The 24,057-nt window shown below is 35.3% G+C and overlaps 1 protein-coding gene across 1 annotated transcript in view; it reads right to left on the bottom strand.

The window, feature by feature from the left end:
• The window catches only part of LOC103552786 (transmembrane serine protease 11F), a 98,633-nt gene extending 90,048 nt beyond the window's left edge, over positions 1-8,585 (bottom strand). The window contains exon 1 of the mRNA XM_008523002.2: positions 8,404-8,585. The gene's annotated coding sequence lies outside the window, so the exon portion shown is untranslated. The remainder of the gene's footprint in view (positions 1-8,403) is intronic.
• Between the last annotated feature and the right edge of the window lie 15,472 nt (positions 8,586-24,057).

The following is a 24,057-nucleotide window of genomic DNA, read 5'->3' as shown; positions in this document are numbered from 1 at the left end:
AAGAAATATTTGATCCTTTCACTCTTCAATAAATAATATGAATTAAGAAATTTCTCCTAAATTGAATACTTGCAGTTGAATTTCACAAAATAGGTATACAACTGTGTCATTTACTTCCAGAATTGTTGGTTTTTTCAAATGTGGATTAAATGTGTTCCAATATTTTCCAAGTGATGTGTATAAGGACACCATCGTGTCTCATTCACATTTTCATGTTATTTGTTTCTTGGGTAACTTCTCTAAAAGTTTGCTGTGTAACTTTAACTAATAACTTATATTAAGTGTTTAGATGACCTTATCTCACCCACTCATAAACTAATAGACTTTAGTGGAATGCTATAATTTTCATGGGAAGTGTAGTTTCAAATTATATTAAGAAAATTTTCTGAGTCTAAGTTTAGTCTAGGGCTATTAAGGCAATATTGGAAGTAAAACTTGAGAGAGTAACTGGGATATTCTCAAAATTGAATTTTACTCAATTTTTTTCTTATTTAAAAGAACATTTCTATGGAAGGATGTGGTCTGAGACATTCAATGTGGGAACGAAGGCAGAATTAGGGAAATACTTATCTCTATTATCATTTATTGAGTGAAATCATCAATATCATGTTGATATTTAGAGAGCTCAGTTTTCACAGTTTGGTATGCCAAGATTCATTGCCCTAAGCTGTGTAGATTTCAGAAGGCAACGTGATTGGTCCTTCTGACTTCTTGACATAGTTCTGTTGATTGTGTTTAAAATAACATCTAGGAAATAATTCCAGCGCTCAGAAATTTCAAAGAATTTCTCCCAAAAGCAAGCTTTGATTTTGCCAATTTATGTTCAATTATTGACATTTAGAGTGTATGTAGATTAGTCTGTTTCAATGTCTTCAAAGAAACGGTCTCAGATTCCATGGGCTGGATGAGGCACAAGGTCATCAGCAGAGATGTGGGGAAAAACTACAGAACTTATTGTACACATTTTTCTAAATCTAAAGAATATTAAGAAAGAGGCAAAGCATTACTATTGTTTAATACTTTGATTAAATTGGAATCTTCATTCAGCCTTGGATGTTAGGTCATATGTCACATATGGCATCCTAAATACCTTGAGGAAAGACTAGGGATTCAACTGACAGTGGCACTTGACATTTGTTGGATTGCTTTCATCATATTTTGATGTATTGCAATTTATATTTATTTGTTTAAGTGAGTTATTTATGAATAAAATTATCTGGTGTTAGCTAAACTCTCCTCACAAAATGGGAAAGGTTGAGTACAAATAATAAGCAAACAAACAGAAGTTTGACCTATTTGGAAGTATTCACTCTTTCAGTGAAGCATGGCAGAAAGTGCAAGCTTTTTCTTCTAACACCTTTAAATAATAAAATTAGTCCAGCCTCCTTCTAAAATATAATTAAACATTAAAGATATGACTAACGTCTCCTTGGATTAATACCCACTCTAACAGTCTCTTCTGTCTCCCCATACCACTCAAAGTTAACCACTGCCATCATTTTGGTGTAACACTCCCAAATGAGAAAGCATGAACTATGAATATGCTCTACTAACATTTCCCAGTGTACACCTTTTTAAAAACTGTTAGGTGTTTCTCATTTGGAATCAAGCAGACTGAGATATTCCCTTCTTTATCAAATGATATTGGATCTGAGTAATGCAGATCTAATCTACTTTACATTCTTCAGTATTAGCTATATCTCAGGATCTTTGACTGAAAGATAAAATATGTCAAACTGATCAGCACACCATAAGCTCCTAGACAGGAGTTAATCCAAAAGACTATTTTGTGACGCAAATACTAAATAAGCATTTATCTTTTCATGATTTTTAAATTGAAGGAAGTCCTTTAAAACCTCAAGTAGGGCATTCCGATACTAGATCCCCTGGATTTTTTTTTCAAAACAAATTTCTCTTTCGTGAATTAATCCATTCTCATGACTTTGTAGGAACTCCTTTATTAAGAAAACTCCTAAATCTGTATCCCCACTTTACTCCCTCACTGAAGTTGTAGTCCTGTAGATGTCTACTAAGTTTTTGTTTCATTATCTTACCATGACTGCATTCAATCATATATTTAAAAAAATATTTTCTTGACCACATACTATGTGCCAGGCACTGTGCCTATTACATTGTAAAGGCTAAAATGGTAAATATGACACCACCCTTCTCTCAGAGAATTTTACAGTCTAGTCAAGTATCTCAAACTCAACAAATCTTTGTGCATCTAAGCTTCTCTGTTTTTGTCAGTGGCACCACCCAACGTCCCAACCACCTACACTCAAAATTTGAAAAGTATCTTTGACTCAGTCTTCAATTTCATTTTCTTTTTCCAGCCAATGATTTTGATAATTAGTCTTTCAAATTGTTTCTTTGGTCCATATGTTCCTTCCTCTTCCTAGCCTAGCTTAAACTATTATAACAGCTTTCTATCTAAACTCCGTGACTCTTGTTCTTTTCTCCTTCTAATTCACCTTCATGCTCATTAAAGACTAATTGTCCATAAACATTGCTTTCATCATGTGACTATAAAAAAACTTTTAATGGCTCCCTATTTTCTACGTCATCAAGAATATGCTCAGTGAAATTCAAAATCCCCTAAGAATCAAATTCATCCCAACTTTATTTCCCATGCTACATAGCATCATGAACTTAAATATAATTAAGCTTTCTCAGGCTTAAAATATCTTATATTTATTCTGACTTTGTAATTTGTTTACTATTATCACATCTTCCTTCCCATCAGAGTGTTCTCTCTATTCTTTTCTCTCATTTAAATATCACACCTTGTAAAAGCCCAACCCAATTACCACCTCCTTAATGAAATCTCTGACAGTTTAAGATAGCAGTTTAAAGTGCAGTTCGTGGGTACAGACTGCTTTGATTCAAATTCTTGTTCTGCCACTGACTTTGTGACTTTAGTTAAGTCACTTAATTTCCCTGTGCCTCATTTTCTTCCTCTGTAAAAGAAAGATGAAAATACCATCTATCTTTTAGAAGAGTTATGAGTAGTAATGAAATAATGAATGTAGATGGCTTGGAACAGTAACAAGAGTAATCGCTCAATAAACATTACATGATCATCATCAATAGTTTAGTAGTAGTCATATATTATTCTGGAACTCTTATCTTATCCTCTATTAGACTTCTCTAGCACTTATAATCTGTGACACATAATTTAGCCCTTAATGATGTGCAGTTTTGTGTTATTTGCTGCTGTCTTATGTATTCTAGTTTCATCTCTTCTGTCACATTGAAAATCCTAAGGACCAAAAACTGGATCTTTTGCTTCTGAGACGTCTTCTAGTGTCTGATATAGATCCCCGGTAGGTGGCCAATTAACACTCACTGGCTGATTTGTCTTATTCCATTCCAAACTATAATTCACTTTTACCTTTCACATAACTTCTGGAAGTTGGAACTGTGATTCTTTCCCTCTTTTTTACATTGATCTTGGAAGTAAAAAAAAAAAATTTCTATGTATAAAAATTGTATTGTTAGCTTTCCAGAACTCTTTAAGAACTCTTCATCTTCCTTAGCTACTAAGAAGGAATCTTATAATGAATTATACTTAAGAGAAAAGTGGGATACCCATTCCCTCTCAATACTTTCCTTCAGTTTTTGGTGGCTGATTTAGGTTTTGCAGTGGCTTATATCTGATTCATAAGTGGCTTATAATCTTTACTGATAACTGGATAAAAGAGACTGACTCTAGTATGGAATAACTGGGAACTTCATTGCTGCTCTAAAGCAATGGCGCACCAAGGTGGAGTGATGGGTTGTAGAAACCGTCTATTCTGCATGCAGGAAATGAGGGTGCATTGTCTGTAAAGAATTTTAAAACAAAAGGAAACTGACTAAAGTTGGTGTGGTTATTATTGTCACCATGCATCAGCAATTCTAAACAACATCATTGATAAACTATTCCTCCCCACTGGGAGTGGACTACTCCCACTAATGCTCCACTCCCGCCCTACCTCCTACATCATGCTCTAAAGTTATCCTTGTGAGCGTTAGATTTTTCCTGGTCAATACTGGGGAGTCTGAGAAATTTTAGTGAAGCTTATTTTCATCCAAAATTTTTACTAAGTCGCACAGTAAAAATACATTTTATATCACAGCACAGTACACACATAGATACATATATATATTTCATAAAACAGTCATCTTTACTACTAGTGGGTAATGACACTGCTTTTGAAAAGTCTTTCTCTAATTTGCTTCTTAGTTGTCGAAATTAGAACTACCAAGAAACTGTTCTAGAATGAGTTTAGTTCCCTTGGGGTCCTGTGAACTACATATAATTCGAAGTTGGAGCTAAACTAGACTTCCGATATTGAGGGGTGAGAATAGAAATTGATTTATTTTCATCAGCCTCTACTCTTCTAGGCATAGACAACAGAGATAACAGTACATGAAAGCCAATGTCCAGGGCGAGGGGTGAGTATCACCAAAAGATTCCCCACCCTTGCTCTTTGGAGTTTCTATTCCCAAGTATGGCCCTGACCTGAGTACCTTCTTTTAATTTCCCCCCAACCCTACTCCCCATCTAAAAACATGCTTATTATTTTCATTAAACTCTGGTCAATTTCTAATTCTATTCCAAATTCACATAACAATGAAGTTCAATAATCTCCATCCCTTCTTAAACCATGTGTTTGTTTCATTCATCTCCAGTGAGTGTACTAATTCCTTCGCTATCTCTCTATCTATGCATGATTCAAGTATTTCTCGCTGGAGGAGTTCCTTTATGCCTGTAGTTCATGAATGAAGCCTGTCGTGGTACGATGTTGACTGGTCAGGATTTCCTCATGAAAGCTATAGTTAGATGCCTGATTAACAGCCAGTCGAGAAGTTTATGCTTAATGACGCATCTCAAATATTAAAAATTATTCTCTCTTATCTACCCTTTGGTTTAGGATAGAGACCAGTTGTAAATAGGGATTTAATCATCATTATACAATTTCCAGAAATTTATTATAAATCACTAAAATTTTATCAAGTATACTTAGTAAAGATTTAAAAGAGGATGATTTATTTTTAGTTCTACATGAATAACCGTTCAGTTATTTTGTATCAAGTGAGAAGATGACAAACCTGTTTCAATAGGGATTGCAGGGGCTGGGTATATATTAATATGCATACTTTTTCTACTAGCTAGTATTAACGTAGGTTATCATTTCCTCTGAGCCATGGTTTTTCTCATTATTAAAATGAGGGATTTAAATATTATTTGACAATTTTCTGTATGGTCACGATAATATGATATGGCAGGAAATTGTAAAAGGACATTTAACTACTAACTATAAAGGCTGGTAGGTAAAAATACTATGTCTACATAGAAAATGCAAGCTAATTAAGAGGGAAACTACTAAACTCATTAAAGATTTCAAAATGATTTGATTCAAAAAGTAAATATGCCAAACTTAACTTTATCAATATTAGCCAACTGTTAATAATCATAAAATCATTTTTTCAACAAAAGAAAAAGTTATACAATACAACTAGTAATAACCTTAAGAAATGTTCAAGACTTATGTAGAGAAAATTATATATATTTTAAAAAGAAGAAAAATATTGCAAAGATATGCGCAGAAATATTACAAAAGAAAGAGGCACATTTATATGAGGCTAAGATGATTTTTGTACGTGAAACCTGGCAACATACATTTATTGAATAAATGTAATATGTTTTTAAATGTGAAAATTCATTTTAGGTTTGATGGTGGAGAAGGGGAGGAGCAGAGAAGAGAAAAAAGACAATGGGCAGAAAACAATTAAAAAAATGAAAGAAAGCAAGTGAGAGAAGGAACTTAGGACATTCTGAGGATTAGAGTGTTCAAATGTTCCTTTAGGTATAAACTTCATAATATCCTCAGATCATGACTTTTCAAATGCTTTTTATCTCTAATTTCTCAGAGACTCCGGTTTAGCAATGTTACCCAAATAATCACAATATTTCCCCCATTTTTTCTTTTATAAAACAGATACAGTACCAGCAACTAGGACAGTACTATTTGGAAAATTAAAGTTCCAAATTTCATTTTCAGCATCGAATCTTCCCACCTCTGATTTCATGCCTCAAAACATTAACTTAGTAAAGTTGGTCCCTCCTAGTGGACTGAGGGAGTGCGTGAAAGTGTCAGAGATCCCCGGCTTAGGACTGTGGAACTGCTGTAACATTGCAATTCAACATTTCACAGTCAAGATCAAGGATTTCACATCTCAGAAAGTGGAGGTCTGGAGAAAATAAATAGCAGTATAGTAAAAAGAATATTCAACTGGGAAACCAGACTCCAATTCCAGAATTACACACATACTAACCTTGTATGTTATCTACTCCTCTCTGGGCCTCTATTTCCATTTCTGCTAAAAGAAAGTTTAGACTACAACATCTCTGAGGTCTTTTTCTATTCTAACATAATTATACTTCCATGATTTTAATCACGTGATCTATGACACACCTAAGACTATTTGTAGTAGGGTCAAACAAAGTTCTGATCATCAGAATATATATATACTGTTAGAGATACTCAGTGTGCTTGTGGAAATGATTGTGTTAAATGCTTGCAGCTGGGAGATGAATGTTAATTAAAACAAAATAAAACAAAAAATACCACCTAGAGCACTAGCATTATGCTTTTTAAAGCTTCTGATCTGCACAATCATTAGATGCATAATCACCATGTTAAGTATGTGATGGACTGAGTCACTGAATGAAAAAAGAACATAACATTTTTCTTGTGGGCTTATATATTTTTAAAATCTAGTTTCAAGGCTAATAAACCCCCTATATTCTCCCTTGCAGAGAATTAAACCAGAAGTACTCAGACATTTTGGTCTCATGACCACTTCATACCCTTAAAAATTATTGAGGACCCTAAACAGCTATGGTTTACATGGGCCTTCTATAGTAAGAGCTATAAAGTATTTGTTTATTAATTTAAAATAGAAATGATAAATGATTTAAAAAATAACATTTTTATTTTTTAAAAATTGTATTTTCAAAACATTTTGAATCCTATTTTGCGTCTATCTATCTGCTTTTGAGTTCACTGTATTGCAATGTGTTGTTTTCATTGAAGTGTTTCAGGAAAATTCTGTCTCACACAGAGATGTAGTTGGAAAGAAGGAGGACTATTTTGATAGCCTTTTCAAATAATTGTAGATATTTGATTCTACACCAAAACAGGAAAACTGGTAGATTTTAGAAGTTAATTGCTGCAGTGTAGAATGTGAAACCATATCAATGAAATTTTTGTACTTCATTATGTAAAAAATCCATCAGTCTCTGTCACACTTTGAGGGCGTCTTTTAATGTGTATGAGTCTGTAATATCACGCATTGGCTAATTACAAAGTATTGGTTCACTTAGTTCACATAGTCATGCAGATGTCCCTAGTGTTGACACATTTCATTACACAGTATCAAAAAGCCATATTCCGTAATATCAGCACCAACCTCACTATAAAACTCTTTAAGTATTGGGAAGCTGTCAAATTTACAGGAGATTATACAAGTTTTTCAAAATTCTAATTTTTACTTGAAAGTTTGAATTTTATCACAAACAAAAAACTATTGGTTGTTTTCTTTGAAGTGACAGGCTCACTTCATTAATTTTTAATAAATTGTCTACCAAAAAACTAAGTCTAAATAACCGTAACTTGTCTATCAGTTGCTCTTTCGAGTAAAAATGGTGCTATACATTAAATAGTCGCTATTTCAACTCAGATGTCCAAGAACTTTCCTCAAGACAACCAGTGTACTTCAGTATGCAGCCAAGGTGTTTATGCATTCTTTTCATGTTGTCACCTAGCATATTTGGAAAGATCTGTACTCAATGGTCAAGATTTAATGAAATTAACAATTTTTACTGCTTCATCAAGAACATTCTTAAGTGAAACTGGAATTCTTTTTTTCTGGAGTGCTTGAAAGTAAAAAATATAACGACTCCTGGTGCAGTTTGGTGCCACTGCCATGATTCACACTAAGGTGCCAGCAGTTTTAACCATCACTGCTTCTACTTCATTGGCTCAAATGTCCACACACTGAAACCACAAATGGGGTCAGCAGCCCGTGAGAGTCTCAGGGAGCCCCGGGAATCCATGATACACAATTTGAGAAGCAATGAATTAAACTTTTCAAACAAATGCCATTATAAATCTCTGAAGACATTTTTTAATTGACTGGAAGTATATTTCTAAGCAATAAATTGAAATGCCTAATTGTTCACCTTAAGGTCTAAGTAGAGAAAATAAAATTTGAACAGAACAGATTTAAAATGTAAGCACAAGAAGTAGATTAAAAAAATATCATGCCACAGGAAACTATAACAGGGCATAAAGAGAAAAACAAATGAATTTAAGAATATTCATTAATCCTTTTAACCATTGTTTTCCATACCTTATAGCTTATAGTCTTGAAGTAGTTCCATCATTAGATAGCATCTACTTTGTCTGGTAGCCGTTGGAAATGGTCCTAGAATGAAACTGGAATCTTTCCTCCGAGATCCAAAATAGATGAAAGGCAATGCATAGTCAACCTCCTTCTCCCAGGACTTAACACTTTAAATCTGAGGCAGGCGTGAGCCACGGTTTCAAAAGGGTTCTTGCCAATCTGAAGCTAGTCACGTGCCATATTTCTTTAGCCAATCATAGGGCCATGCTAAAAACAACAGCTTGTCAACTGAAGCATTTCCTAAGACACCTATTATCACCATTATCATTATCCCTGGCTCTTTTCCAGAGAGCTCTGAGGACATCCCATCAGGTCTTACAGCTTCAATATGTAAAACACTACGCTCACTCATTACAAGGGTTATGCAGTTTGACCAAAGCCTCATAGTAACTCAGAAGTGAAAATATCGATGAAAGAACATGGATATGGGATCCTTATTTGAAGAAATATCTTTTTTCTCTTTCGTATTACTTTATTCTGCTGCAGAAAATGAATAGGAAATATCCTCTACAGAAATAATTTTTAGAGGATTCTTTACGAGTACATAAAATGGCTTTGTGATTATTAAATATCTGCCAATGAAACATTACAGCATGGAGCTAATATTTATTCAGTTCCTACTATTGCAAGACATGCTTTTAGGCACTAAAGATTTGAAGGATTGAGCAGACATTATTATTACATAAATTAAATTATTCACAGTACCTTTAGTGTTTGACTGAAACATCTAAACCAAAAGGTTATTGAGCAAATACTCCCCCAAAATAATTTGTAGCTACAGTTTGGCTTTAAATTATTACTAATTAACAAATGAGACATGTTCAAACTACTATGCACTATGCTGTCAGTGAGCCTTTGGCAGTAGTAGATTGTATCTAATACTTGAAATGTGAATCAACTCAGAGTTATATGACCTTTATCAACTGCGCATTATAGGGCGACGACTCAGAAACTTTTTGCTGAATCCTGTATCTCCTCCCAACCACTAAATCCTGCAAGTTCTCAGGGCTCCACTGTCAGATATCTTCCCTATCACATCTATTCTCTGACTCTCACACACTTCCTTTGTTTCAGATGTACTCTCTATATCGTCATGATTCCTAAACTTACATTTCCAGTCCTGATCTCTTCCCTGAACTCCAGACTTGGCTCTCTAAATCTCTACATACTCACTTGTATTTCATGTAGGCCTCTTATACTTAATATGTCCACAATTTAACAATTAATTCTCCCTTACACTCATAACTGCTTCTTCCCGCTGTTTCCAGTCGCAGTAAGCTGCATCATTCTTCACCTGGTTGGTCGTGACAAAAACCTTGAAGTCATCCTAGGCTCCTCTCCAGGTCCAATCCTTTAGAAAATCCTAGAGTGTCCACCTTCCAATGTATATTGAAATCTGACTCCTTGCACCGTATTCACCAATACATCCCTGATCAGTGATCTGATCATCAGTCATCCGAAATAGTCATGCAGCGCTTAACGATGGGGATGCTTTCTGAGAAATTGTCATTAGGTGATTTCGTCATTGTGAGACCATCATAGAGTGTACTTACACAAACCTAGATGATACAGTCTACGACACATCTAGGCTATATGGTACTAATTTGGTGGGACCATGTTGTGGGTGCAGTCTGTAGTTGACTGAAACATCGTTACGGAGTGTATGACCGTACTGCATTACCTCCTAACTGGCATCACTGCTTCCACAAATGGCCCCATTCAGTCTCTCCTGTTTACAACGATCAGAGTGATATTATTCAAATATTAGCAGATTATGTTGCTGCCTTGCATAAAAGCCTCAAATACCTTTTCAGCACAGTTAGAATAAAATCCAAAGTCTCATCTTGGCATATAAGAGCATATATAATCTTGCCCTGCTACTTCTCTGATCTTTGATATTTCCAACGTCATCTTCACTCAGTTCCAGCCATATTGTCCTCACTCTGTAATTTCTATTCTCTCTCCTTTGAAACTCTTGCTACAGATACTTTCAAGACTTGCTCCTTCCCTTCTTTCACATCTCTGCTCAAATGTCACCTCCTCAAAGGGGCTTCTCTGACCATGTTGTCTAAAATAGTGACCCCATCACTCTCTATCCTCAACCTCTGCTTTCTTCTTTTTCTTAGCATTTATAGCTTGTTCTTTCTGTCTCTCTCTATGTATATATGTTATATATATATGTAACATATATGTGTGTATATATACATATATATTCATTCAATAATTTATTAGTAGAATGAAAACATGGATTGCCATCTCTCTAGTGCTTGCAACAGTGCTTAGCACATAGTTGTAAATATTGTTGAAGTAATGAATTAATCAATTACTCATGCATATAGACTTTGTACTCAAATGCTATGCAAAATATTTAATTTTTGAGACAGTTTCACTAGCTATACCTAGCGGCCAAGGTTTAAACAATTCTTTAATAATAAAGCACTGAAACTTAATGCTGGAACTACATTACATAATATTTACACATTTTATTTACAGTCACGCACCGCATGATGTGTTGACAGTGATGTTTTGGTCAATGACAGACTGCATATGTGACTGTGTACTATAAGATTAGTACCTTCTAGCCATGTAGTAGGTTATACCATCTAGGTTTGTGTAAGTACACTCTATGATTTTCGCACAATGATGAGATTGTCTAACGGCACATTTCTCAGAATGTATCCTCATTGTTAAGTGAAGCGTGACTGTATATACATATGCATATTGCTCTGGTATAGAAGTAAACAAAACCCAGCCAAATGGGAACAAGTAAAGGCTATTTATTCAGAGCTTGCTATAGCAAGGGAGTTAGCCCCCATCATTTATGTTTAACAGAGACTCAAAGGCAGGCAGAGCAGGGGGAAAGCTGTATAGTGGAAAAAAGGGAAGGCTTCAGGTGTGCCTGATTGGAGGCTGTAAGCATGGAAAAACTGTGGGAGGGCTAAATAGAAGTGAGGAATCCTATTTGATTGGATAGGCGTGCATACTTTGCTTTCTCTGGTTGGTCTTAAGTTGGAAGCAAGAGAAAATATTAGGGAAGTTATCAGTTATTAATCAAGTTCCAGTCATTTGCGGCTGACTGCTTGTTGTTTGACCTCCTGGACTGAGTTTTGCAGATAGTGGGTTGCCCTTCTGGGCTGGTTGCTAAAGGTAACGGATCAGAGCTACGTTTTTATGCATGGTCTGGCCATTGCCTATTTGTTCTTTGTTTTTTGTTTTTTTTTATTGTAGTAACATTGGTTTATAATATTGTATAAATTTCAGGGGTACCTCATTATATTTCTATTTCTGTGTAGATTACACCATGTTTACCACCCGAAGACTAATTACAATCCATCACCACACATATGAGCCTAATTACACCTTTCTCCCTCCTCCCTCACCTCTTCTCCTCTGGTAACCATCAATACAATCAGTGTCTTTGTGTGATTATTTGTTGTGTTTGTTGTTGCTTTTATCTTCTATTTATGAGTGAGATCATATGGTATTTGACTTTCTCCCTCTGACTTATTTCACTCAGCATAATACCCTCAAGGATCATCCATGTTGTCACAAATGGTCAGATGTCATCATTTCTTATGGATGAGTAGTATTCCATTGTGTATATATACCACATCTTCTTTATCAATTCATTTCTTGATGGGCACTTAGGTTGGCTATTGTGAATAATGCTGCGATGAACATAGGGGTTCATGTACCTTTATGCATTCGTGTTTTCACGTTCTTTGGATAAATACTCAGTGGTGGAATAGCTGGATTGTACGGTAGTTCTATTCTTAATTTTTTGAGGACTCTCCATTCTGTTTTCCATAGTGGCTGCACCAGTTTGCACTCCCACCAGCAGTGTATGAGGGTTCCCTTCTCTCCACATTCTTTCCAGCACTTCTTGTTTCCTGTCTTCTTAATTATAGCCATTCTGACCAGAGTGAGGTGATATCTCATTGTAGTTTTGGTTTGCATTTCCCTGATAGTTAATGCTGTTGAACATCTTTTCATATGCCTGTTGGCCATCTATATATCTTCTTTGAAGATATGTCTGTTCAGATCTTTTGCTCAATTTTAACTGGGTTGTTAGTCTTTATGGTTGAGATGTATCAGTTCTTTATATATTTTGAATATTAACCTCTTATCAGATATATGGTTTGCAAATATCTTCTCCCAATTGTTAGGTTGTCTTTTTGTTTTGTTGATAGTTTCCTTTTCTTTGCATAAGCTTTTTAGTTTAATGTAGTCCCATTTATTTATTTTTTCTATTGTTTCCCTTCCCTGGTCAGACATGGCATTTGAATATATGCTGCTAAGACCAATGTCAAAGAGCATACAGAGTATGATTTCTTCCAGAAGTTATGGTTTCATGTCTTATATTCAAGTCTTTAATCCATTTTGAGTTAATTTTTGTGAATGATGTAAGATAATGGTCTATGTTGATTCTTTTGCATGTGGCTGTCCAGTTCTCCCAACATGATTTATTGGAGAGACTTTCCTGTCTCCGTCATATGTTCTTGGCTCTCTTGTCAAAAATTAGCTATCTATAGATGTGTGCGTTTATTTCCAGACTCTTGATTCTGTTCTATTGATCTGTTTGTCTGTTTTTCTGCTGACTCACCCTTTAAAAACACAAGATGCGAAAAGAGGAAAATAGAGCAATATCCTCAAAAATGTAAGAAAATAATGTAGAACCTAGAACTCTATTTTCTAGATATATGATTATTTAAGAAGGAGGAAGAAATGAAGACATTATCATACATTCACTCTCTCTCTCCAGTTCACTTCCTCTAGTAACCTGACTCCAACAATTCTTAGATCCCACTAGGACCTTCAACCTATTGATCCTGTCCCCTTTTCATGATGTTTCACCCATACACAGTCCTCATTTCCATTGTTATTCAGTTTAGATTGTATGGTCCTTCTTTATAAGCACTCCCTTGCATACACTCTTAACCCTCTTCTTTCTTTAAATTCATAACACTAACCTTGAGTGGCCCCTGAATGTTATTTAATAATCCTACTATATGTCTCTATTCAATTCTTACTCACACTCTCCTAGACAATTATTTCAGACCTTCTGTTCTTTTCAAATACCTCCTTCTCATTCTCACTCAGCTGATGGCCTTATTATTTATTTTATTGAAGAAGTAGAAGTGAATCAGAAGTGTATTCGTCTGCTCATCTAGTAACTTGCCTTCATCTGAATCTACACATTCTACCCTTCTTCCCCTTCTGTGGATGCATGGATACATTGTTCTTATCTGAGGCGCTTCTTCTTCAGCCCTAGAGCTGATCCCCACTAGTTTATCAAAGAATGTCATTTTAGCAATTGATGGCCTTTCTCTCTTGCATCAGCAATTTTTCTACTTTGTACTGGATTGTTCCTTTTCGCATACAAACATGTTGGGTAAATCCATTTTTAAGAAAGAAAGAAAATCCTTGACTCCCTTAAGCCATTGCCTCATTTCCTTGCTTCACTTGAGAACAAAATTTCCATAAAGAATTGTTACTTTGTAGTAAGTAAAAAATACAAAAAGAAGAAATGCAAATGACCAATAAACATGGGAAAAATATCTTAGTAGAAATCAGGGAACTCAATTTAAATTAGAGATACATCATTTGCACTAAATGAGCATTTAAAAAAACTTTTCAATATCAGATCTTAGCACAGAAAAGGGGAGAAGGCAATCTCATATACTGCTGGGAGAAGCATAAACTTTTTTGTTAGGTCTCTCTAAATGTTAACATCATCTTGATTTAAAAATCTATTAAGCCTATGCTCCTCTTTACTTTCCTTGCTTCCTTGCTTTCCTCCTTCCTTTCTTGGTTGCCTCCTTTCTTCCTTCTTTCATAATTCACTGCAAAATCCATTAAGTGGAGCCGTGTGAGGTAGATGTTCATATGCGGCAGCCTAAAGAGAGCCCAGGTGGGATGAGGAGGGCATCCGTGCTGAGAGGTGGCAGCCTGGCTTGGGGTTGGAGCCCAGCAGAGTGTGTTCACATGGGGGCTCACAAGTGGGCCATAGTAGGCGGAAGCAGTAGCCTGTCAAGGAATCAGGCAATTTGTTACTCAATGGTAGCTTCAAGAAATAAGGAAATATATTGAGGATAATATAAGCCATGTTTCTGACAGTAGGAAAAGAAAGTTACAAATATTAAAAGGGAGAAAGTTTGAGTGAACCTTGTGATCTTGCATTGAAATTGGAGGTTTTGGTATAGATTTGAACTTTTCAATATATTAATAGATAAAGAAATATGGATGTAAATATGCATATACATATACATAGGTAGTTATACTTGTAGATATAGATATACATAGATTCTTTAGTTCTGTTCACTAAGAGGGCTTAGGAGTGCAATATCCCAATAGTAATAATCACAGCTAGTATTCAGATCTTGGTTTCTAAATACAGTTCTTCACTAAAGTAACCAGGGCTATTGGAGAAATGACTGATTCCAAGGCTGACTCACATAAAGTACAAGATGAGCTTGGAATATTTTTTTCTTCCAGAAAGCACGGAAGTACTCAAAGAATTATAGGAACATGTCAAAAAGGCACAGAATCCAGCATGAAGGGATTCCCAAATCTAGGACAATTTTAGTACAAAATATCACCAGATTATAATCCATTAAATATAATAGGAAGCTACAAGGAATTACTGTTATAAATAACTAAATGAATAAAGAAATGGAGAAAAGAAACAATTTTTCCTCATAGTGGAATGGCCAACAATGAATGATAAAAGAATGATGACATTAGAAAAATCATCTCTTGGCACTCATTGTAACAGTGATTGATTCAGCCAAAAAACATCAATGGATGCTAAATCTAGTAAGTGAAAAATTGATGAAGAACAGAATGTTTGCATGGACTCAACATATTTCCCACAAATTACTTATTAGTTACAAAAAATATTACAGTGAAGAAACCTAGCAGATACTTTCTTAATCAAGTTATCAAAATTAATGTGACCAGCAGTGGGCAAAACGAAATTGTGTTCTACTTGATAGAATGTAACAAGAACACAGCAGCACCATTCCTGTGACATTTCAGCCAAAAATGCAAAAATTCAAATGGAGAGATAAATGGAGAGACCTAAAGTTTTCCAAAATGTCATAAAAGTCAAAGAAAACTAGAGAACTCTTCCAGATTGAAGGAGTCTGAACAACCAAATGTAACATATGCTACTGGGTCCCTTTGCTACAATCAATGTGGTTGGGATAACTGATGAAACTTGAATGAGGTTTTTGAATTGGGAGGTAGTAATGTATTTATGTTGGCTTCCTGATTTTGGTGGTTTTGCTGTATGAGAATAATGTTCTAGTTTGTAAGAAATACACACTATAGTATGTGGGGGTAATTGGACATGATGAGTGCCTATTACAACCAGTGAAGAGAAAACAAAGTTCTTGTGATGTTCTTGCTACCTTTCTCTAATTTTGAGATTAGTTTTTACAAATGAAAAAAAGAAGAAAACCCTAATGAAGATGACACCAAAGAGAAAACCAGAGTCCTCACATTATTTTCCATAACAGGAAGGAGGAAAAAATAATCATCTAAAGTTCTGGGAAAGGAATCCACTTGGCTGAGTTTGTAGAAATTGTCTTTCCAAATTAACCCTCAATAGCAGTTGGTACAATTTTATGTCTGTTAGAAAACTCAGTAAATACTTTTGGATAATTCTGGTTATGCTAATATCTACAGATAAATATCTATTCCATGACTGAGTTATGTAACTATATTAGAGTTCCAGACTTGTAGCCGCAGGTTTGAAAATCTTGTTTTAGTATTGCTTGCATCCTCTTAGATCATTGGTCTTCTGTACTTCTTTAGTAATTTAGATTCTATAAACTAGATTCTCAAATGCTTGATAATTTGTCTAAAACAAATATTAATTGTGTCTTTTCTAAATAAATTTAAAAATTCTATTTAAGAAAGAGTATTTGTTTTGTTAAATGGCTATCTCAAGACTTTTGAGTTTATTAAGAAAACAATTAATGATCAAGTGATATTGTTATTATCATTATTTTATTGTTTACATAAAATTAAAATAAATTAAAAATCAGGAGTGCATCAAAATATTCACTATTTCCTCTTTATTAATTCATGTTTTGCTTGTTTTGTTAACTCCTTCATTCTTTCTTACTGTCTGTTTCTTCTGCATGCATGCTCAGATTATTTGGACTAATTCTCCATTGGGAAATGATGCTTATAAAATACTAAGATCTTTGCGGATGTATTCATGGTTGCCCTTTATTTCTTTTTATATGGTGCATGGTCCCAAAGTTAACTTGAAATTATCTCATAAATGTGACTGAATAGAAATGACAGGTGCAGGGAGAGAGTATGGCTTGAGATTCAGCTCTAGATATTTTCCTCTATTCTTCATTCATCTATTTTAGGAGATGTGCTGAAATCAACATTTGCTCACTACACTCAGATATGTAAAGAAATGGTTTCTTTCCCTTTGCTGTCAAAAATCCCATCTTTCCCCTAATACTCTCATGCCTTGAGTACTGTGCAGTAGGATTTGAATACCTATGTCTTTTCATTTAAATATTTTCAACTTTTCACTCTCTAATTGATCCGTTAGTTTCTTGAATTCAAAGTTCAACTTCCTAATTCCTATTAGGGCTGGTTTAAAGATTTCTCTTTGGGTAAATGTCCATTTTTGCTATATTTTTTTCTTGATTTCTTACTCCTCTCCTGCAACTCTCCAAGATAGTATATTGATGTATAAGTAAACAGTGTTTGTGACCTAAGGCAGTAGAGCAGTGGGGGCATCAGAGTCACAGGGTATGCTCTTGATCCTTGCTGTTGTCTGGTTTGGTCCTTGGACTGGTCAACACTGAGGTATTACTTGTCCTACCTAGCCTGTGGATACCATGACAGCACCCACTGCTGTAGTCTGGTCCTGGCTGTTTGCTCCTGGTCAGAGACTCCCTTCTTTCTGCAGTCCGTTTGAGTCCTGTCTCTGTCAGTCCCAGGGCCCTCTCAGCACCTCCACATTTCATCATAGGGGTACATGGGAATAACCTTTTTCCTTGTACCTGCAGAATAGGCAAGGGGAATAAGCCTCAGGTTTACCTATTCAGCTACCTCCCTCAATGTAATATGCATCATTGCTCTTTTATCAGGCTCAACAAGGCCACATACAAGGCTGCTCCTAGAACTTCATAGCTTCCCCTAGGTATCACAGTTGCAATGTTCTTGGGCTCTCCTGTTCCTATTTTTACTTGCGTCTCTACTCACCCTCGACTTCTACCTCAAGAGGGAGCAGAAGGACATATGCATCTAACTTCTCTTCCTCAACTCTGTTTCTCTCTTTCTCCCCATAATTTACCCAACCAGAAAGAATGAAGTGTTCCTTTCCTATTTTTCTCCAATATAGACTCACCTTGCTTTGTAACTTCCTTCCCTGGGAAAATAAGCCTCAAAGTTTGGTTGAAAGGAAGGAATATTCTGTCTACGCTATAGAAGGAATTTAATGATCTTGTGTAGTCTTGGCTCTAAAAATGATAATTGGAGGTAAAAGAATTTGGAAAATGCTTTTCTTTCTTGACAAATCTTAGCTTTCAAAGTCATTGCTTTCTCTTAACCAAAAACTAATCCTACTTCAGATTATAAATGTTATATCTGGACCGGCTGAGTGGCGCAGTGGTTAAGTGCACACGTTCCACTTCTGTGGCCTGGGGTTCACCAGTTTGGATCCTGGGTGCAGACATGGCACGACATGGCAAGCCATGCTGTGGTAGGCATCCCACATATAAAGTAGAGGTAGATGGGCATGCAAGTTAGCTCAGGGCCAGTCTTCCTTAGCAAAAAGAAGAGGATTGGCAGCAGTTAGCACAGGGCTTATCTTCCTCAAACAAACAAACAAAAAAGTTATATCTTTCTCTTACAAAATTTCCATTGTAAAAATTTCTAAACCCAAGGCAAATGGATATCCTTGGCATGATAGGGGGTTGTTCATGCACAAAAGAATGCAAAAGACAAAAATACTTTAATGTGATTTTTAAAATGCTATCATATTACATATACTTTGCCATCCTTAATTTCCCACAATACTGTGCTTTTTACAGTAATTGAATCTTCTGGAGAGTAATACTGTCTCCTACTTTTCCTAAAGTTTGGAAATCACTAGGTCTCCTAGTTACTTGTTTCCTTCTCCTTTTTTCCTTCCCTTTCCCTATCTGGAACCTCACTTGGACATTCTTTTGACCTTTTCAAATCTAGGTTTCCATATTCAAGCATGGTTTACCCTTTGACATATCACTGTAGTCATAGGAAATTCCAATCAAAAAAATTTAGTGGAAATAGAATGTTCCAGTATAAAGATCTTGTATTCTGGAACTCTCAGGACTTTTTCTTGAATCATGAGCTCTCATTTTCTTTTCTTTCTTAAAGGCAATAAAGTACATTATTAGATTTATAAAATTATAAGTCTGAATTCAAAAATCATACACATAGAATGTCTTATATAATTATAGTATGCGACAGCCACCACAATATGGATGTGCTTAATTTTTACCTTTATTAGACTACAGGGAAGATTAGTATAAGAAAACAAAATAAGGCTGACATTTATAATATCTTTGGGGTTTTCTCTTACGAGGATCTTAAGTAACACTGAAATATTCTTCAGTGTCTCTTTTAAGGAGTTTTTTTGTGATGAAATTGCATATGACATATGGCCCTACTGGAATAGTTAAAGGACTCATCATCATTCTCTCATTTTCTCATAGAACAATTATGTTGGACTCATTCAAATCATGAGAAGAGTTGAAATTCACAGATGCAATAGTATCTCCATTTATATAATAAAACATTTTATTAACAACTTTCAACCTTAAATTTGCAATTAGGAGAGCATAATAATCGAGATAAATCTACTTACTGAATTTCTATCATGGGCCAAGTACGTTATTATACTACCTCTAATCTATACAAGAACACTTTGAGGTAAGTATTACTATCTTCCTTTAAAAGATAAAGAAATCAATGCTCAAAGAGAGTATTGACCAAATTCAAAGTCACACAGCTAGTGGGTGGTAGAGCCAAGATTTTAACTTATAGAGATTTGCTTTTTCTGCTATACTATGTTGGCTGTTAATTTGGGGATAAACGTTGATAGATGTTGCTCTGTCCTCTGTACTAAACCTTTTTACATGCTTCCTCTCCAAAATTTAAGCAAGGGCTGTGAAGAGGTGGTTTCAGTGACTGCTAATCCCTCTCACCCCTGCCTCTGCTTCCAGAGATGCAAGAACTGTCAAATGCCAGTGAATGTGGGGCCTCATGGACTCTATCTGGCTGATTTCCTGATGGAAAGAGTTGATTCCTTGGCCTGGATATCATATTCTAAAGGGTAATTTTAAAAAATTCTAATGATTCTCTTGTCTAAAAAGAAGTAATGCCATAGAAAGATGAGTTGAGGAGAAGACAGGGCAGAAAACCAAATGACAAAGCTCTGTCAACCAGTTTAAAAGAAAATGCAACCAAGATAGTAGTTTGGACAGCAAGAGTAAGTTGCAAGTCACAATCCTGGACCCAAGTAGGCTAAACCCTCAATTGAAAAGAAACCAATGAAAATGGTATGTAAAGAAGCAAACAGCAAAGGAATGGAGGATTGACCTCAATGTTAATTTAGCTCTGCAAAAAAAAAAAAAAATGTGCTTTGTTGATATAACAACTGATACCAGAGAATTTGCCCAAGGATTATCTGTGCTTCCACAAAGCAAAGGAAGAACCATGACTCACACAGTAATTGGAAAGACACATCCCAGACTCGAGGGGACAAGAAGAACAGGATATGCTACTCTGATTCAAACTTACTTCCCTACTGTAATGTTTTAGTTCTATTTTCTTCACTCCCTTTAAAAAAATGCTATAGACCACAAAAATGGAGATAGTGGGTCATTACTATGATGAGAAGGAAGACGTGTGGTGGAGAAGAAGGGAAATGTTCCTGCATGTGTGGTTTTATGTGTGTTTGTGTATATGACACAACAAGAACTCAGGGCTGGAGGGGGAGCAAAAATTATGTGTTTGAATCTTTGATCACTTTGTTTTATTTCGTGGAGGAATACTGACCTACTGACTCTGATCAGAAGACTTGAAGAAATTTCATCCCATTGATTATAATTAGATCAGTTTAGAAAAAGGGGGAAGAACCATCATTAATCTATCAACAGGACCTAAAAAAGTAGAGTTTCCAGATAAAATACCGGATGCCAAATTAAATTTGAATTTCAAATAAACAGTAAATAGTTTTTTAGTGTAAGTATATTCTATGCAATATTTAACAGACGCCCACATTCCAGAACTGTACTGCCCAAGTGTGAAACCCAGCTGGACAACTTGTTTCCTAAGACAAGCAATATTTGGGAAATGTTTATACTAAACAATTATTTTTTGTCTATTGAAATTCAAATTTAACTGGGTGTCTTGTGTTTTTATTTACTAAATCTGGCAACTTTACCCCAGAGTGAATGATCTGTGGATATATTTCTCTGGATGTGTATTGTCATGACTCTGTGTGTGTTTGTATCGAAACAGAGAGAAAGAGGGGGATGAAATTTAGATAACTTCAGATAGAGAGTAAGAGTAAGAAATATTGTTTTATGTTTCTAAAATAGCATTCGTATTTCTTTTTATTATAATAATATTTGTGTATATAAATCATGCAAAATTTAGAAAATACATAAGAATATAAAGAAGAAAATTTTTTAAATCTACAATATCTTCACCTGAAGAAAATCACTTAAAATTAATGCTTTAATGTTACCATCTTGAAAGTCTCAATAATTTTATCTTTGAACATATGCATGTGCAGAGGCAATAAACTGGGTGACAGTGAATGTGTATGCTGTGGTCAAGCAGCAGTGCCCACACTTGTGGGCTCAGATCCCTGGGCACAACGGGCAGGGAAGGAGACAACCAGCGTTGTCTGGAACATACATGCATGCCTGAGCAGGCTGCAAAAATAGGACCTTGATCCACATTAGTAATGGCAATGGTGGCAGCAGCAATGGAGGTAACAGGAGCAGTGGCAGCGGCCATGGCCCAGGAAGGAGGCAGGGCTGAGACTGGCGGTGGAAGACCGGCCCATCCATCTGTCCTCAGAGCTGCCCCAGCAGCATCTGCACAAATATTAACACTCCAGCCTGGGTATTGGCAGAAGATTTGCAAGCCTTCAGGCAGTAAACTTTGCCAGTAAATTATTACAAAATAAAGGCATACACATGGACATTGCAATAAAGTATATCATAGAGTTATTAAAATTCTTAAAAAAGTTTAGAATCTCCGATTTTGAAAACTGCTACAACATTGCAAAACAAATATCCACAGGCTTAGAGATAGAAATTGCATTTAAAGATCATTGCATTTGATGGAAAGGAACCATTTTCATTTGATGCTTTGGATGAAGCAATTATTAATGCAAAAGACCATTTTAAAATTAGAGTTTCCTTATACAGGCACTTTGAATTATGTGCAGATCATGAAGCCACTTTCAATTTCTTGTATGACCTCCACAAATTATAGGAAATGTCAAAAAAAATTAAGACGTTGTTGTATAAATTTGAATTTAAAATTAAATTCAGACTTCCTCAGAGCTGATTTCTATGACTACTTAAATCTTTTCAGAAAAATAGTTAAGTGAGACTCATCAGGTCTAGTGATACTAAAACTTGTATTTTTAAATAATTTATTAGAAATTTATCCAAACATTGTCAGATCCTATAAAATACTCTTAAGAGGTCTAGTTGCAGTTGCATCAGTAAAAAGAGCTTTCTCAAAATTAAAAATTCTCAAAAATTGCAAGACTAGAATGATTCATGTTGTAATGGATTAGACTTGGAGACATCAGTGTGAACTTATGTTTAGCTTAATATGGATACAAATTGTTATACAGAAAAATATTTATAGATATGTACATATGTAACTGAGTGTATTTGTATACACACATATATTTACTATGTATACACTATGTTTGTACATTTGTATAGATGGTGTATACACACATACATGTATATACACATACTTTTCCTCCCTCTTTCAGCTGAAAGGTCTTAGAAGCAAGGACAACCCAGTAGCTACAGGCACCCTTAGCTCCCAGATCTTGGTTTCTAATACCATTCTTCAATAAAAGGAACCAGGGTTCCTTGGAGAAATGGCTGATTTTAGGACTGAGACAGGAAATGCGCAAGATGAGCCTATAGTATCCTATAGTTCCAGAAAGTAAAGTCTAAAAAACAAGAAAACAAAAAAACCCACGATGGTGGTATTGCAGCTCGTTTGGACACAGGAGACAACTGAAAGAGCTCCCAACGTCAAATTTGGAACAATTGGAGTACAAAATGTTGGATTATAACCCAAAGTATAAAATAAATATCTATGAGTCATACTGATATAAATATATGATTGAAAAAATAAATAAATAAGGGAGAAGAGACAAACCTCCCATGCAAAAGCATTCCAAATAATTCATGTAGATACTCCATTCTCAAGGAGGTGGACTATAACTCCCCATTCCTTAACCATGGGCTGTGAATAGTGACTTCCTTCTAAAAAGTACTGTATGGGAAGGGGAGGAGAAAGAGTAACTTTACAGTGGAGAAACCTCACAAACACTACCTCAGCCAGGTGACCAAGGTCAACATCAACAGTGATAGATCATGCTGATAGTATGTAATGATATAATGAAAATGGAACTTCACCTCTGTGGTCTTCCTCCCCAGATCCCACGACCCCAATCTAATCATGAGGAAAACATCAGACAAATCCTAATTGAGAGACCTTCTACACAATACCTGACCAGTACGCCTCAGAACTATCAAAGTCATCAAAAGAAGGTAAATCTGAGAAATTGGCACAGCCAAAATGTGCCTACGGAGATATTACAACTAAATATAATGTATTTTGGATGAGTTTGTAGAACAGAAAACGTTCATTAGAAAAAGTGAAGAAATATGAGTAAAATATGTACTTTAATAATAATGTATCAATATTGGGTCATTAATTATAACAAATGTACCATATTAATGTAAAATGCTAACAATAGAGGAAACTGTGGGTGGTGCAGGCATATGGAAACTGTGCACTATCTTTGCAACTTTTCTGTAAATCTAAAACTGTCTAAAATAAAAAGTGTATTTAAAATAAACTTTTTTTTTTTTTTTTTTTTTTTTGCTGAGGAAGAGTCTCCTTGAGCTAACATCTATTGCAATCTTCCTTTTTGCTTGAGGAGAATTAGCCCTGAGCTAACATCTGTGACAGTTTTCCTCTATTTTGTATGTGGGTTGCCAGCAGAGCATGGCAGATGAGTGGTCCACGTCTGGGATCTGAACCCGTGAATCCAGGCTGCTGACGTGGAGCACACTGAACTTAACCACTAAGCCACTATGACAAAAAATAGTGATGTTGCCAAGAGCAACTGACGTTAATCTCAATTATATCAATTGGAATAATGAGGTTGATGTATAAATTTGGATAACCTAATGAATAAGTTTCCATAAAAGTAAGCCCCAAATTTTTGTGATAAATTAAGATATTACATTAAAAGTATTATTATTCATTGTATTATCTAAAATTATGGCACTAAAATGATATTTTTGC

Source organism: Equus przewalskii, chromosome 3 (assembly GCF_037783145.1).
Source record: "Equus przewalskii isolate Varuska chromosome 3, EquPr2, whole genome shotgun sequence".
In the NCBI taxonomy this organism is placed as follows: Eukaryota; Metazoa; Chordata; class Mammalia; order Perissodactyla; family Equidae; genus Equus; species Equus przewalskii.
This window is presented reverse-complemented; position numbering and strand designations above follow the sequence as displayed.